General features: G+C 45.6%; 1 protein-coding gene and 1 long non-coding RNA gene across 2 annotated transcripts in view; one reads left to right on the top strand and one right to left on the bottom strand.

Moving 5' to 3' along the window:
* The window catches only part of LOC131481588 (uncharacterized), a 50271-nt gene extending 47806 nt beyond the window's left edge, over positions 1–2465 (top strand). The window contains exon 3 of the long non-coding RNA XR_009246428.1: positions 2030–2465. This is a non-coding gene — a long non-coding RNA (uncharacterized LOC131481588). The remainder of the gene's footprint in view (positions 1–2029) is intronic.
* The window catches only part of SLC46A3 (solute carrier family 46 member 3), an 81899-nt gene extending 67164 nt beyond the window's left edge, over positions 1–14735 (bottom strand). Inside the window, exon 1 of the mRNA XM_058670917.1 lies at positions 14697–14735. The gene's annotated coding sequence lies outside the window, so the exon portion shown is untranslated. The remainder of the gene's footprint in view (positions 1–14696) is intronic.
* Positions 14736–15231: the final 496 nt, after the last annotated feature.

The following is a 15231-nucleotide window of genomic DNA, read 5'->3' as shown; positions in this document are numbered from 1 at the left end:
ACAGAACACGTTCATTGCCCTAGTCCTCAGCCCAGGCTGATGACATCCACTAGGGGGCAGTAATCACATCCTGGTGCAATAGTTTGCCAAACCAAAGATGATTATCATTAGGAACTCATACACAGTCCAGGGAACAACTCCTGACACCTGGAGTTCAAGTGAGTGGATGAAGAAGGTGAGATGGGGTGGAATCTGGTAGGATGACTCACAATTTCTGACACTGTTGGCTGCCTGGGACATACCCTTTCTGGCAGCACCAACAGCTTGGAGTTCCCTAGCATTGTGAGGTTGTAAATAATGCAACAGGTCAGAAGGGGGAGCTGCGAGTATCCTAAACTGGAAAAGACCAGCCTCAACATCAACCATCTCATGAGGATTCAACAGGTCAAATGAGAACTATGTTCTGGAGGCAGCACCCAATAACCTGAGGGTTTTCCACCAGATCCCAACTCCTAATCATTCCGACACCCCTGCAGAGCATCACTCTGGGGACCAAACCTTCACATGCAGACTTCTGGGGAACACCCAAACTAGAGCATCCTTATCTCCTCTGAAGGATGATTGGAAGGGTTTTTTAAAAAGAGCAGAGTGAGTTAGACTGTAACTTTGAAAATATCATTCTGATGCAGCTTGAGAGTTAGTTGGACTGGGCCAAAGTGGAGGTGGGAGATGTGGCAGAAGTTTGGCCTGAATTAAGGTGGTAGGTGTGCATTGTATAATTCAAAATAAAAAAAAATATATATATATATATTTTAAAAAGATGGTAGGTGTGGGACTCAGACCAAGCGGAGGTATCTTTTGCAAACAGGATCCCCAAGACTTATGACTGACTGAATGAGGGATTTGAAGGAGAGGGAAAAGTCAAGATTCAGTTGGTAGTTGGTAGCTGGTAGCTGGTGTCACTGATGTACACAGGCATAAAAGTGGGATGGATTTGGGGGAAGGCAATGAGCTTAATTTTGAATACTAGAATTTGAGATTTCCATGAGACATCCAAGAAGAATTTTCTAATAGTTGGTTTTGTGAGTTTATTCAGAAAAAAATATGATCTGGAAATTCCAATTTGAAAACCATTGATATGTAGTTGGTAACTGAGAGCCTCCAATAAAAACAGGATTTACCAGGGTGAGACTGTAGAATGAGAAAAGCAATGGGGCTCAACGAAATTCTGGGCAGCTCCAACTTTAAAAAAAATATATTTGTTCATTTGAGAGTCAATGTTACAGAGAAAGGAGGAGAGACAGACAGAGAGAGAGAGAGAGAGAGAGAAGGAGAGAGAGAGAGAGAGAGAGAGAGAGAGAGAGAGAGAGAGAGATCTTCTATCTGCTACTTCACTCTCCAGATGGCTGCAATGGCCAGGGCTGGGACAGTCTGAAGCCATGAGCCAGGAGTTCCATTCAGATCTCCCATGTGAGTGTCAGGGGCCCAAGCATTTGGGCCAACTTTCACAGCTTTCCCCAGGCCATTGGCTTGGGAAGTGGATGGGAAGTAGAGCAGCCAGGACACGAACCAGTTCCTATATGGGATGGCAGTATTACAGGCCACAGCTTTACCCACCATGTCATAATACCAATTCCAAGTCACAGCATTTGAAGTCCAGGCACAAGAGCCTGTAAATGAAGCTGAGGAATATTCAGTGAGGAGGAAGGGAGCGACAGGTTGAAAACGACTTCCTAAAATAGGTACACATGTTCATTCCCCAAACATGGACATGTCGGCTTATTTAAGAGCAGCGTCTTTGAAGATGGGATTAGGATGAAGCTCTCAGAAGTGATTTTCCTGGATTATTTGTATGAATTCTAAGTACCATTACAAATACCCTAACAAGAAACCGTGAGAGATCAGCTACATGCAGAGAAGGTGATGTGAAGATGAGGAAAAAAGATGAGCTATGTGGCCACAAGCCACCAGAAGAGGGAGTGAGCAAGGCGTAGATATCCCCTCTCAACCACTAGGGGGAGGGTGGTCCTGCTGCAACTCCATTTTAAACTTGACCGGCAGAATTCTAAGTTTCTGTTGTTTTCAGCAGCTTCGCTTGTGGCCATTTGTTACAATGGCTTTAAAACGCTATACAGAAGGACATCAAGGGGTACAATATCATGGAAACCAAGGCAAAGAGTATCTCAAGAGGAAGAGTGGACACAACTAGTTCAGCTGGCAGGTATTAAGGACATTGTCTATGTCAAGCCTTGTCCAAGGTGCTGGAGATGTCATCCTGGTGGTGATTCATTCTAAATGAAAGGAAACAGGTGAATAAGCAGTGTCAAGAAGTCAATTAAAAGCAGGATGAAGTGGCCAATGCTGCGGCGCAGTGGATTAAAATGCCACCTATATAAGTTCTGATTCAAGTCCAGGAGGTTCCTCTTCCAGTCCAGTTTCCTGCTAATATGCCTGGGAATGCAGAAGCTAGTCCACGAATCTGGCTCCCGGATACCTACATGGAAGACCACATAAGAGATGGAATTCCAGGCTCCTGGCTTCAGTATGGCCAAGCCCCAATCATTATGGGCATTTGGGTAGTGAACCATGGGCCAAAAGCGTGCTCTCTCTCTCTCTCTCTCTCTCTCGCCTATTCTGGTCTTTATTCTGTGTAACTCTGCCATTCAAATAAATAAATCAATCTTTAAAAAGGAATGAAAATTAATTGTAATAGATATTTGACTTTTACTACCTGATATTCTTTCACTTACACTTTTATCACAGCAGTCTTATTTCCTTTTAGGCAATTTCCTTTCCCATTATAAATAGTCTTGGTACCACACCAAAACTAAGATTTTAAGCAGAGGTTTCAGGAGAAATACAGATATGATTCTCATTCATTCCCCAGTGGAGGCTCTGATAGTGCTCAGAGAAGTGGTTGTAACCTCCCCTCCTGCTGCCTTGCCTTTTGTCTCTCCGTGGTCCTAAAGGTTCCCTAGTGAGGCCTGCCCTATTTCACTCCTACTCATTCCTTTTCTGTTTAAGGCAGGCGGATAGTTTTCCTTAACCAGTAACAAAGGCTTCTAACTGACACAGATGCCAGTCGTCATTCAGACAGATTATGAGTTATCAAAGATTTATATAACTTTTATATAATAATGGAGCAGAGAGAAGCGACAAGCAGAATCATGATGTAATGACTGCAAGGAGATGTAACTTGAGAGGTTTTCCTGGCCTTTTCTTTCTCTTCTTTAACTATTGAGGGGACATAAACATTGATGGATGAGGGTCAGTAGGCAGCTAGAGGCTGAAAAGCAGAAATTAAAGGGATAGATGGTGGAAATGCATCTGTAAGCACAGAGGAAAAAAAAAAAAATAAGAGGGTGCCTCCCACGTTACCAGCCTCTTTCATGAGCTAGGGGTGGAGCCCAGGTGGAGTTCAGCGTGCATGAAGCTTTCCGCAAGTCTCATGGAGTTTAATATCCATGTGACCATGATGGTGTCTCCTCCTTCCTGGTATCAGATGGGACACAGATGCATCATGGGAAAGTGGGTGTATCAAACTGAAAGGTGAAGAGGATACAGTTACAATGCAGGACTGGCAGAAATCTCAGATCATTTTCCCCGTCTAGTCATCCTGTCTAGTTTTTCCCTAGCATACTCGTGCTAGAGTTGTGTTAGTTTTGTTTCTTTTGCAGATTATAATCAAATACTACTGGAAATCATATTGTGATGGTTATTGCCCATTAGGAAATTTGCTACTTGTGCAGAAACTAAGTACCTACCTGGCATTTCATCGGTGCTTAGGTTTTAAAAATAGTCAAGGTAAACCGTGAGCAGAAGGATTTAGTGATGAAATCTAAGATCTCCATTTTACCACGATGAAGCAGTTACCATTTGTAATTTAATTAGGAAGCTGCAATCAAAGGCAGGCATTCGATTCAAGTTCACCACAAAGAACACCCTTTTGTGAAATGTAGTTGGGGCTAGTTAGCCAGAGCATATGGGCTGGAAAAAGTGCCTTGCTCATGGCTCAGTGGTGAACTCCCCATGGCCAGAGAGCCATGGTCATTGTAGGAAGGAAACACTTTAAGTTGCAAGGGCTAGAGCATTCCGTGTACTGTAATATTTCAGGATATGTGGTATGCTTGCCTATAATGTCTCCACAGCCAATATGCAGGTCCTTGGAAACGTCACCTGTGCAGGCTTCTTCCTATTTGTTGACATGGTGACCTTGACCTGGAATCAAGGCAAGGCAACCAAGCTGCGTTCGTCCCCAGGAGGCTGGGTCACCACGTGCAGATGCTGGTGTCATAGGCCTCAGTGACTGTCTTTTGATCCTGGAATAAAAGTGACAGTTCAGGTTGCAGGCCACATGTGCAGAACAGCGCCATCTCCGCGAAGAGCCCGGGACAGAGTTCAAACGTCCTGGGCTCTGTTCTTTCTAGGTTTGATCTATCACGACGAGCTGTGTGACTTGAAGCGTCTTTACTTCTCTGGTCCCTGCACATTCCATCCGTGAAAGGTGTGACCAAGTCACTTTCCAAGGGTGTTGCAAAAATATCACAGATTAGGTGATGGCAAAATAGAAAGATGCCTTTTGCTACAGATTTGGGAGTCGGAGAGAGTTCCCATCCATTGATTCACATCCTAGATGCCCACAGTGGGAAGGACTGAGATGGAGCCTAACTGCAAGCTAGGAATACAATGTCGGTATCCCTCAGTGGATGGCAGGAAAACAAATACTTGAGTTACCACAGTTGCCTCTCAGGGAATACATTATTAGGAAGCTAGAGTCAGGAGCTGGGTGTGGAACAGTGTCAGAAATACAAGACACGGGCATTTTAACAGGAAGCCTAACGCCTCTTCCTTCCTTATCAAGGTTTGATGTGCTCCTCCAAGTCCACGTACTAGAAACCTAATGTTCAGTGCTAAACCTAATGACACTGCTGAGAGCTGGTACCGGTGACCGATGGCTTCAACACGAGGCCTTCGTGGATGGAGCAGGGCTGTAGCTGAGGGAGTGGGGAAGTCATTCCTCTATTCTCCCTGCTCTCTTCCTCGCTTACTGCCTACCATGGGGTGACAGCGCCAAACCCTCTCGGATGCCAAATCCTGGGCCTTGAACCTCACAAGCCTCCAGAACCGGAGGAAGGAGACATCTTTTCTGTATAAAACGAGCCCCCTCACAGCACCTAAAACATGCAGCGGGCTCTGTGGAGCAAATCCGTGCCAGCGCCAGGGGCTCCTGCCGCATCCTGACCCCTTGGCGATGCCCCCCAAGGCCAGGAAGCTGACCCTGGCCTCTCGGCTGTCTGCAGGGGCTGGCGCGGCCCGGTTCCACGCATCTCAACATCTGGGTTCTATGCCAGCAGCTGGGCTGGTTAACTACCCAGGTTTACCACTCAGGTTTAACAAAGCTTGTGAGGTCACTCCCCTGCTGTTAGCATCCATAGCGTCTCAACCTAGGGCTGAAGGGAGAGAGAGGCTTCTTCCAGGGTTCCCGTGAGTTTCCACGGGATGCGGGGAAGGGCGAGCCGGAGGGGTCAGGAACTTGGAGCAGACAGGTATGGTTGGAGCCAGGTGGCAGAGAAGGAGCCTGGGCCCTGGCGACTGACCTTGGGACGAGCGGCACACGGTGCAGGCTGGACTTCCGTTCTCCTCCTGAAATTCTTCATCCTTGTTGAATTTTGCGTCTGGGATTACCACGGGAAGTCCTAGGGGGGACAATGGCGACTGTGCGGGGTTGGCACTGCGGGTTGGGTGTAGGGATCCCAGCCCGGATTCCTCCTGAAGCCCGCTGCTGCTGCCCGCTCAGTCCCAGGGGCCCCCGTTGCCCTGGGAGTCTGCACCCGCCTGAGTCCCTGTCTCAGGGTGGAGGGTATTAAATAGCAAACCTTACACAAGTCAGGCGGAGAGATGGGCCACCGGAGGAACGAAGCACAGCATCCCCACCCCAAACCCGCAGTACCTCTGGACCCAGAAGCCCTTCCGAGCTCCCGCCTTGCACTGGAGCGGTAGTTTTACAGGGGCCTGATGCCCTCTGCTGGGAAAACTGAACATTACTCCCGCAAGAATTTTAAGACCCAGTGGTTTAGGGCCCGGCGGCGTGGTCTAGCGGCTAAAGTCCTCGCCTTGAAAGCCCCGGGATCCCATATGGGCGCCGGTTCTAATCCCGGCAGCTCCACTTCCCATCCAGCTCCCTGCTTGTGGCCTGGGAAAGCAGTTGAGGACGGCCCAATGCATTGGGACACTGCACCCGCGTGGGAGACCCGGAAGAGGTTCCAGGTTCCTGGCTTCGGATCGGCGCGCATCGGTCCGTTGCGGCTCACTTGGGGAGTGAATCATCGGACGGAAGATCTTCCTCTCTGTCTCTCCTCCTCTGTGTATATCTGGCTATAATAAAAATGAATAAATCTTTAAAAAAAAAAAAAAAAAAAAAAAAAGACCCAGTGGTTTAACCCTGTTTAATCCCCCTGTGCTTTTGAAAGTGATTGTGTGTTTGTCCAGATCCAAGCGGAACTGCTCTTGCTAAGAGATAGGAGGGATTCTTGTTTCAAAAGAAAGCTCTACCATCTAGAGTTAAGGTGTAAAGTACAGCAGAAACAATACTGCAAACGGTGCCCAAAAAAGGGACCATTATATAACCAGATTTATTGTGTGTGAAATTTTCTGTATAATCTTTAAAAATGTTCTTATTTATTTTAATTGTATGTGAAAGGCAGAGAAATAGAGACAGGCAGATAAAGACCTCCTATTACTCCCTAAGGGCCAGCAACATCTGGGGCTGGACCAGGCTGAAGCCAGGAGCCAGGAACTCCATCCAGGTATCCTACATGGGCAGAACGAACCAAACCCTTAGAACCATCACCTGCTGCCTCCCAGGATGCACATTGGCAGGGAGCTGGAGCTGAGCTTGGGCTGCACCTAGGCAGCCTGATATGGGATGTAGGCCTTCCAAATGTCATCCCTCTCCCCGCTTAAGATTTCTTGCTTGGATCCGCCATGATAGCCTAGCAGCTAAAGTCCTTACCTTGTATGCACTGGGATCCCATATGCACACTGGTTCTAATCCTGGTGGCCCTGCTTTCCATCCAGTCCCCTGCTTGTGGCCTAGAAAAGCAGTCTAGAACGGCTCAAAGCCTTGGACCCTGCACCCGCGTGGGAGACCTGGAGGAAGTTTCTGGCTCCTGGCTTCAAATCAACTCAACTCCAGCTGTTGTGGTCATTTGGGGAGTGAATCATTGGATGGAAGATCTTCCCCTCTCTCTTTCCTCTTCTGTGTATATCTGACTTTGCAATAACAATAAATAAGTCTTAAAAAAAAGATCTCTGGCTTAAAGGGCAGAGTTAGGGAGAGAGTGAGATAGATCTATCCCATGGTTCACTCCCCAAATGGCTGCTATTGCCCAGGCTGTACTAGACCAAAGTCAGAAGCCTGGAGCTCCACGCAGGTCTCTTGCAAGAAGAACAGGAATCCAAGCACTTGGACTATCATCAGGCAGCTGAATCAGAAGATGGACAGCACTTTTATGGGATGCCAGCATTGCAGGTGGCAGCTTAACCCCAGTGCCATAGTGCTGGCTTCCTCAATCAATGTCATAACAGCTATGCCAAATGAAAAAATGAAAGATGAACTTTGGTCAAAGGTTCATGCAACATGAATTGAAAGAAATGAAAAGTTTTTGTTTTTTTAACAAATGAAGTTCTATTTTTTAAAAAATGTTCATTCATTTTGAAAGAGTTCCTGAGCGAGAAGGAGAGACAGAGAGAGGGGGAACTTCTATTCCCTGGTTCACAGAGGCAGAGAACAAAGCCAGGGACCAGGAACTTTATTGAGTTTCCCATGTGGGTGGCAGGGGCCCAAACACTTGAGCTATCTTTCAATGTTTTTCCCAGGCCATTAGCAGGGAGCTGGATCAAAAATGGAGCAGTCAGGACATGAGCCAGTTCCCACATGGGAAGCCAGCACCAGCGGTGGCAGCTCTACATTCTACACTGCCACGGTGGCTCCACTCCATCTAGCTTTCAATTTGAATTTCATTTGCATTTCATAGAAACTTTGTAAGAGAGATGTTCTACTTCCATAGGAAACAGAGGGTCAAGGAAGTTTAACCATTTTCCTCAAGTTGTTTCACTAGTGACCGATGGCTGGACTCGTTGCTGATTCTTCCTGATTTAGTCTTTCTACTATGCAGTGTGACTGTCTAACGAATGACCTTGATTCTGACTAGTTTTGTGAAGAACAAAAGTTGTAGCAGTTAGCAGATCTTGTAGTGAGATAACACATGGCCACATGGCAATTTAGGGTTGGCAAAATTGCAGCCCAGAGGAATCATGTGACCTGGGCTGGGTGTTAAAGGGGCAGGGCTGGACTCCCAGGCCCCTTACTCAGTCCAACACATTCTACAGCTAGAAAAACAGCCTGAGAGACTGGGGCCTGGAGTTGTAATATAGTAGGTAAAATTGTTGCCTGTGATGCCAGCATCCTGATGGGGGGGGTGGTTTGAGTCTCAGCTTGTTCACTTCTGATCCAGCTTCCTTATCCTCTCTCTCTCTTTCTTTTTTCTTTCTCTCTTCCCTCTCTTCTCTCTCTCTCTCTCTCTCTCTCTCTCTCTCTCTCTCTCTCTCTAACTCTGCCTTTCAACCAAATATATCAATCTTTTAAATTTACAATAATAAAAATTCCCGCCTTTCTTATCTCCTGTTTGGTGTTTGGACACTCAAAACTACCTGGAGTGAGAAATAGAAAAGAATGACCATTTTAGCAAAAGTTGAAATGAATTCATTGTTGGACTATTGCAGAAGTTAAGCAAATGAGCTGCCCACTTTAATGCCATGCAGTGCCACCTTCTAATCAACTGGCCAATAGACAGACATTTTCTGAATATCCTCCATTTGCTAAGCACAAAGAAAGGTGGCGGACTCCAGAAGTGAGTAAGGTTTAACTGAGCCAGCTGGGGTGCACAAACATGGAAACCACGGCACACAATGCAAGTCCTACAGGAACACGGAAAGAAGGGACACAGATGTCGCGGGAAGAGGGAGGAACCCCCGGCTGGCACAGCTTCATGCGGAAGTACTCTCCACACATTGTCCTACTCCGTTTACCTACAAAGTCCGCATCCTTCGATTCCAAGTTGTAGAAAAGAGAGGAGCATAAAATCATCAAGAAAAAACCAGAAATAGTGCACTTGCCTTTTTTTTTTTTTTAAATAGCAACCACATTATTTTGGTTAATGAGGAACAGAGATGTGGATCACTAGAAGGTTGTGGTAAATTTGAATTCTCCAGAGGTATTGGGAAGCAAATGAAAGCTTCATTTCAGCTTGGTTAAACACAATGTAATTGGAATAGTTAAATTGGTATGCTAATTCAATTACAAAATCAAAATAAAAATGAACAGTTAGCTAAGAGGGGAACTACTTATAAAATCTTAATGAGTTTTCGATGCAAATGTCCTTTCAATTGGAAACAGAATTAATTTTAGGACTCCCACATATTTTACGCTGAACTCAGGACAAATAAGAGAATATAGGAATGAATACTATCCTTATGTAGATAACAGAATTAAGACGTTTTAGAAAAACAGAAAATGAGATTGGTTATCAAATCTCAGAATTGGGAAGGATCATTTATGCTCAATAGTGGAAAAATCACAAAGAGAAAAAATAGACACATTTAGCTAAAAAAAAAAAAAAACTTTCCTTAAACATTTTTGTGTAACATAAAAGCAAATGAAACTATACCATGGGGGCAAGTAGCCACAGTAGCAAACTAATAATTAAATTTTTAAAGATTCTAAAAAATTAAGAAGTGATTCTTTAACAACCTTAATCTAAAAATAGATGTGTAAGTCAGCTCTGGCTACAAGAATGCCACGTAAAGACGAGCAACACCTGCTCTCACACGAGGCTGTATGGTCCTTCTGAGTTGCACTGGGTTGGCTCCATGGTTCTGTCTGGGCACTGGTCTACACATCCCATCATCGTATGAACAGTGACTACGATGGGACAGGTGGCTCTCACCCTGATGGGGAATGGGTCAAAGTACAAGAAGAAGAAAACTAAGCCAAGGAACTGCAGTTAAAACCTTGGCTTATTTGTGCCTGCAGATAGTACAAGCAATTCTAGCATCACTGGGAACAGGAGATGACGTCCCAGCCGCAGTGGGAGAGAAAGACGAACTGATCCAAATGACCCCAGTGCAAAAAGGAGGTAAACTGGCAATCCACAAACCCAAGGATTTTATGATGAATGAGTTAGTATGGAAAATGGCCAACTTCTTTAGTAATATAGGAAATGGAAATTGAAAAATGCATTGAGATAGCACTTAGTAATTTAAAAAAATAATCTATTTTAAAGATTGCTAATTATTATTTTTTATTTGGAAAGTCAGATATACAGAGGAGGAGAGACAGAGAGGAAGATCTTCTGTCCATTGATTTACTCCCCAAGCAGCCACAATGGCCAGAGTTGAGCTCATCCGATGCCAGGAGCTAGCAACTTCCTCCAGGTCTCCCATGTGGGTGCAGGGTCCCAAGGCTTCGAGCCATCCTCGACTGCTTTTCCAGGCCACAAGCAGGGAGCTGGATGGAAAGCAGGGCTGCCAGGATTAGAACCAGTGTGCATATGGGATCCTGGTACATACAAGGTGAGGACTTTAGCTGCTAGGCTATCGTGGCGGGCCCAGTACTTTTTTTAAAAAAAGATTTTTATGTTTATTGTAAAGTCAGATTTACAGAGAGGAGAGATAGAGAGGAAGATCTTCCATCCGATGATTCACTCCCCAAGTGATGGCAATGGCCGGAGCTGAGCCTCTCTGAAGCCAGCAGCCAGGAGTTTCTTCCAGGTCTCCCACACAGGTGCAGGGGCCCAAGGCTCTGGGCTGCTTTCCCAAGCCACAGGCAGGGAGCTGGAGGGAAGCGGGGCTGCCAGGATATGAACCGGTGCCCATATGGGATCCTAGCACGTAGGAGGACTTCAACCACTAGGCTACTGTGCCGAGCCTGCATTTAGGGCATCTTAACAAAAAAAAGTTTAGAGAAATGAGGACATTTTCTAGAACATATCATTCTGTCTTACGTAAATTCTTCCAGAGACTTGAAACAGTAGAAATATTCATTTAACGTAGTCTATGGCAATACAAACAAGGAAAGAACAGTAGAATAAAGAAAAATTACAGTTAATTTCATTCTTCAAAAGTTCCCAAATAAAATCTTACAAAACAGAGCTTGAGAGTGTATTGAAAACAATACACCTTGACAAGCTACTACAAACACCCTGGCTTCCAGCCACAGTGGGAGAGGGCCTTTTTTTGTTTGTTTTTTACCTGGTTGGACTAGGCTGATGGACAGCTCTGCTTTAGCCAGCTATCCAGATTCCTAGGTTCCTTTCACTTTGTTGCTGGGTCATGTCCAGGAGTACCATTCTCATCTGAGTGATGACAGGGTCAAAGCCGCGGCCCCTCCAGTTTTTCTATTATGACTCCATTTGGACCTTTGATAAAAATTGCTTTGTATAGCAAAAGGTATTCAAAAGAATTCCAATGTTTTCGCAATGTGGATTTACCAATGAACGTTCCTATCAGCAACATAAAAGGATTGCGATTTACTCTCCAAAACTGATCTGGTCAGATTTCCTAGTATCTGGCCATGTAGTGGTTATAAAATATTGAACTGGCTGGGACCAGTGCTGTGGCATAGGAGGCTACTGTCCAGGTTGGAGCCTGGAGCTGCAGTCCCCAGCTGAGGTCTCCCACTCAGTTAGCTGGGATCCACCTCCTTGAAACATGGTTTCCTCTCAGGGTGCCCAAAATCAGGAAGCTGGGCCAGGACTCCATCTAGGTGATTAGATCTTAGATGTGGGCCTTCTAAGCAGGATCTTGACTGCTATGTCAAACACCCATAAGTTGTCTAGAATACAAATTTCCCAAGGGTAGAGAGACCAGTGTGATGTGATGGCACAGTACGTATTTATTGAGAATTGAAGAGAATGATATTCTTGGGCCAAAGTGGCTAATGTATGTTTGCAACGGCCACACCACAAACTAAAATCTGTCTTTGACAGGTCTAGATAAAATGCCAGGGATTCTCATTTGGCTAAGAAATCTTCCTGCAGACCCTTCTATGATTAGATTTTTAGATACTATGAAATAAAATAATAAGCGAATCTGAAGTGTTAGGAAAATTGATTTGAATATGCTGGGTTTTTTGTATACTGCATTTTGTGTTGAAATCCGTGCGCTCACTTCTCAACAGTCTTTACCAATATGTCTGAAGTTTATTTTTACCAAAAGTACATGAACCAAGCAAAAGGAAGCAAAGACCACTTATTTAGGTTCCCAGTATGTTAGTTATGGCCTGAAATTAATGTCACAGCCCCCAGGGGCTCACAGAACATTTGGAATTCAAATACCATAAAGAGGTCTCTGGTTGTTTCTATTTTACTATTTCAGTCATGGCAACAAGGTTACCTGGAGGGAAATTGCCTTCAGTCTAGTGACAGAATTTAGAGCTTTGTCTTATTTCTCCCATATTTTACTAGGAACCAGAAGGCAGAGCACTCTCAGATTAGGGGAAAGAAAGGCCTTGTGGGCAAACTGAAGAGTAACGCATCATTGAGGTGGAATTCAGCCAAGCCAGTTGTGGCAGCATCTTGCGGGATATTAAATGTAGCAATATTAAGCTGCAATGGAACAAGAAGAAAGTGCTGAAGCTCTGGGAAGTTGTGGCCAAGTATGAAGCACAGCGTTCAACAGTAACCAACTCCGCCGTCTGCACCGGAGGGAGGTGGCATTGATTTCTGAACAGCAGCCTGTGGAGGGAGGTGGGAGTGTGGGGGAGGGCGGACAGACAGGGCTGGCTAGGTGGCGCTGGAGGTGGCACTGGCAGCAGCCAGGGCCTTTCCTGTGCTCTGTTCTGCCCTCCCTGCAATCCAGAGGAGAAGGCTCATCCTCCCAGAGCAGCAGTAGTGGTACAAGGAGCAGCTGGGAGGCACAGAGACTCCTGTGTGTGTGGACTGACTCTCAGGGGCACCGCCCCCAGGAGCCGGGCTGTGTGTTCTCCATGGGGAGCTACGGCTCTCCTGCCAATGGGTGGGAATGTAGGTCACCTGTACAGGAGGTGGCATGGAGGATCCGGTTGACACTGAATGAAACCTGAGGTAAAATACACACAGCATAAAACATAGTTTTAAGTGTACAGCTTGGGAACATTATATACATTTATACTTGCATATAACCACTAACATTGGACATTTGTAGAGCATTTTTTCCGCGTTGCAAATTTGAAACTCTGTGCCCATTAATTACTCATTCCCTGTTCTTTCCTGTCACTAGAAATTATCCTTTCATTTTCCGTGAATTTGGCTGAACTAGGTATTTGTATGCGGTATTTGTCTTTTTGTGACTGGCTTATTTGACGTAGTATAACATTCTCAAGTTTCAGCAAGCTGCAGCAAGTGTCAGCATTTTCTTCCTTTTCAGGGTCCAGTACTATTCTATTATAGACACATCCCATTTGCTTATTTGCTCATCAGCTAATGGATGCTTGGGTTGCTTCTACATTTTGAATATTGCAAAAAAAAATGATGTTATAATTTGAGACTTTGTTTTTCATTCTTGTGGCTGTATCCCAGATAGGAATGTTGAGGTAACATGGTAATTCTGTTTTTGGCTTTCTAAGGAATCATGACTGCTTTTAGTCAGAGTTGCAGCTTTTCACACCCCCCCAACACATCCACACACTCACTGAGCAAGAGTGCCAATGTACCCACATCCTTCCCCCTGGCTACATTTCATTTGAAACAAATGCGCCACTTATGCTTCATCTGGTGCTGGGGTCTGAAGGTTTCCCCCAGGAACCACTAGCTGGAAACTTATTCTTCAAAGCAGCAGTGCTGGGGTTGGGGCAGGGCCTCCTGGGAGGTGGTTAGACCATGAGGGCTCCACTCATCAGCCATCTATGGAGGTCATACAAGAGCTCAGAGCCATGGGTTTTTCTCTTTGGTCTTGGACTTCTCATCCTGCAGAGCCATCAGCCAGTATCCTCCTGGTCCATACACAAGACCAAGGCTTACCTCTTCCAATTCAGCAGCACCAGCTAGCATTGTTTATTCTGTTCTCTCCCTTCTTTCAAGCACCCGTCTTAAGTTGATACTTTTCCTTTAAAATGCCAGGACTCTGTATGGCTTCGGTTCTAGGAGTGGGGTGCAGAGAGCAGGCAGGGCACCAGCAATAAACATTTTCATGCTGACAAGCATCATAACTGATTTCTGAATGGCATTTATAGCTTGGGAAGCACTTTTGTAGAGCCATTATCCCAGATTCCTACCTGCAAAGCCTGTCTACTGTTTGTTATCTTCCCTCTTCCAGATGGGTGAAACCTCAGCTCATAGAACTGCTCAGGTCATGCAGCCAATGTAGGAAGCATCTGACCTTGAGCACCAATATGGGATCCTGGCGTGTTCAAGGTGAGGACTTAGCTGTTAGGCTACCATGGCGGGCCCTGAATATGCTACTCTTAACTTCATCTATTAAAACCTATTCTTGGGCCCAGCGGCGTGGTCTAGTGACTAAAGTCCTAGCCTTGAACGCGCCAGGATCCCATATGGGTGCCAGTTCTAATCCCAGCAGCCCCACTTCCCATCCTGCTTGTGACCTGGGAAAGCAGTCGAGGACAGCCCAAAGCTTTGGGACCCTGCACCCGCGTGGGAGACCTGGAAAGAAGTTCCTGGTAACCGGCTTCGGATTGGCGCAGCACCGGCCATTGTGCTCACTTGGGGAGTGAATCATTGGACGGAAGATCTTCCTCTCTGTCTCTCCTCCTCTCTGTATATCTGACCTTGTAATAAAAATAAATAAATCTTTCAAAAAAAAAACCCTATTCTCTAATTGATGATGTTTAGGATAGAGCCTTGGGAGGACAATGATGACATTAGGATGAACCTTATGAATGGTATTTGTGCCCTTATTAGAATAGCTAGCTAACTCCTTCCCTCCCTCCCTCCCTCCCTTCCTTCCTTCCTTCCTTCCTTCCTTCCTTCCTTCCTTCCTTCCTTCCTTCCTTCTTTCTCTTCTTCCCTCCATTCCTCCCTTTTTCTCTTTCTCCCTCTCTCCCTCCCTCCCTTCCTCCTCTCTCTTTATCTCTGTCTCTTTTTTCCTTTCCTTTCCTTTCCTTTCCTTTCCTTTCCTTTCCTTTCCTTTCCTTTCCTTTCCTTTCCTTTCCTTTCTTTCCTTTCCTTTCCTTTCCCTTCCTCTCCTCTCCTCTCCTCTCCTCTCCTCTCCTCTCCTCTCCTCTCCTCTCCTCTCCTC

Source organism: Ochotona princeps, chromosome 12 (assembly GCF_030435755.1).
Source record: "Ochotona princeps isolate mOchPri1 chromosome 12, mOchPri1.hap1, whole genome shotgun sequence".
In the NCBI taxonomy this organism is placed as follows: domain Eukaryota; kingdom Metazoa; phylum Chordata; class Mammalia; order Lagomorpha; family Ochotonidae; genus Ochotona; species Ochotona princeps.
Note: the sequence above shows the minus strand (reverse complement) of the source record. Positions and strands in the feature narration are given on the sequence as shown.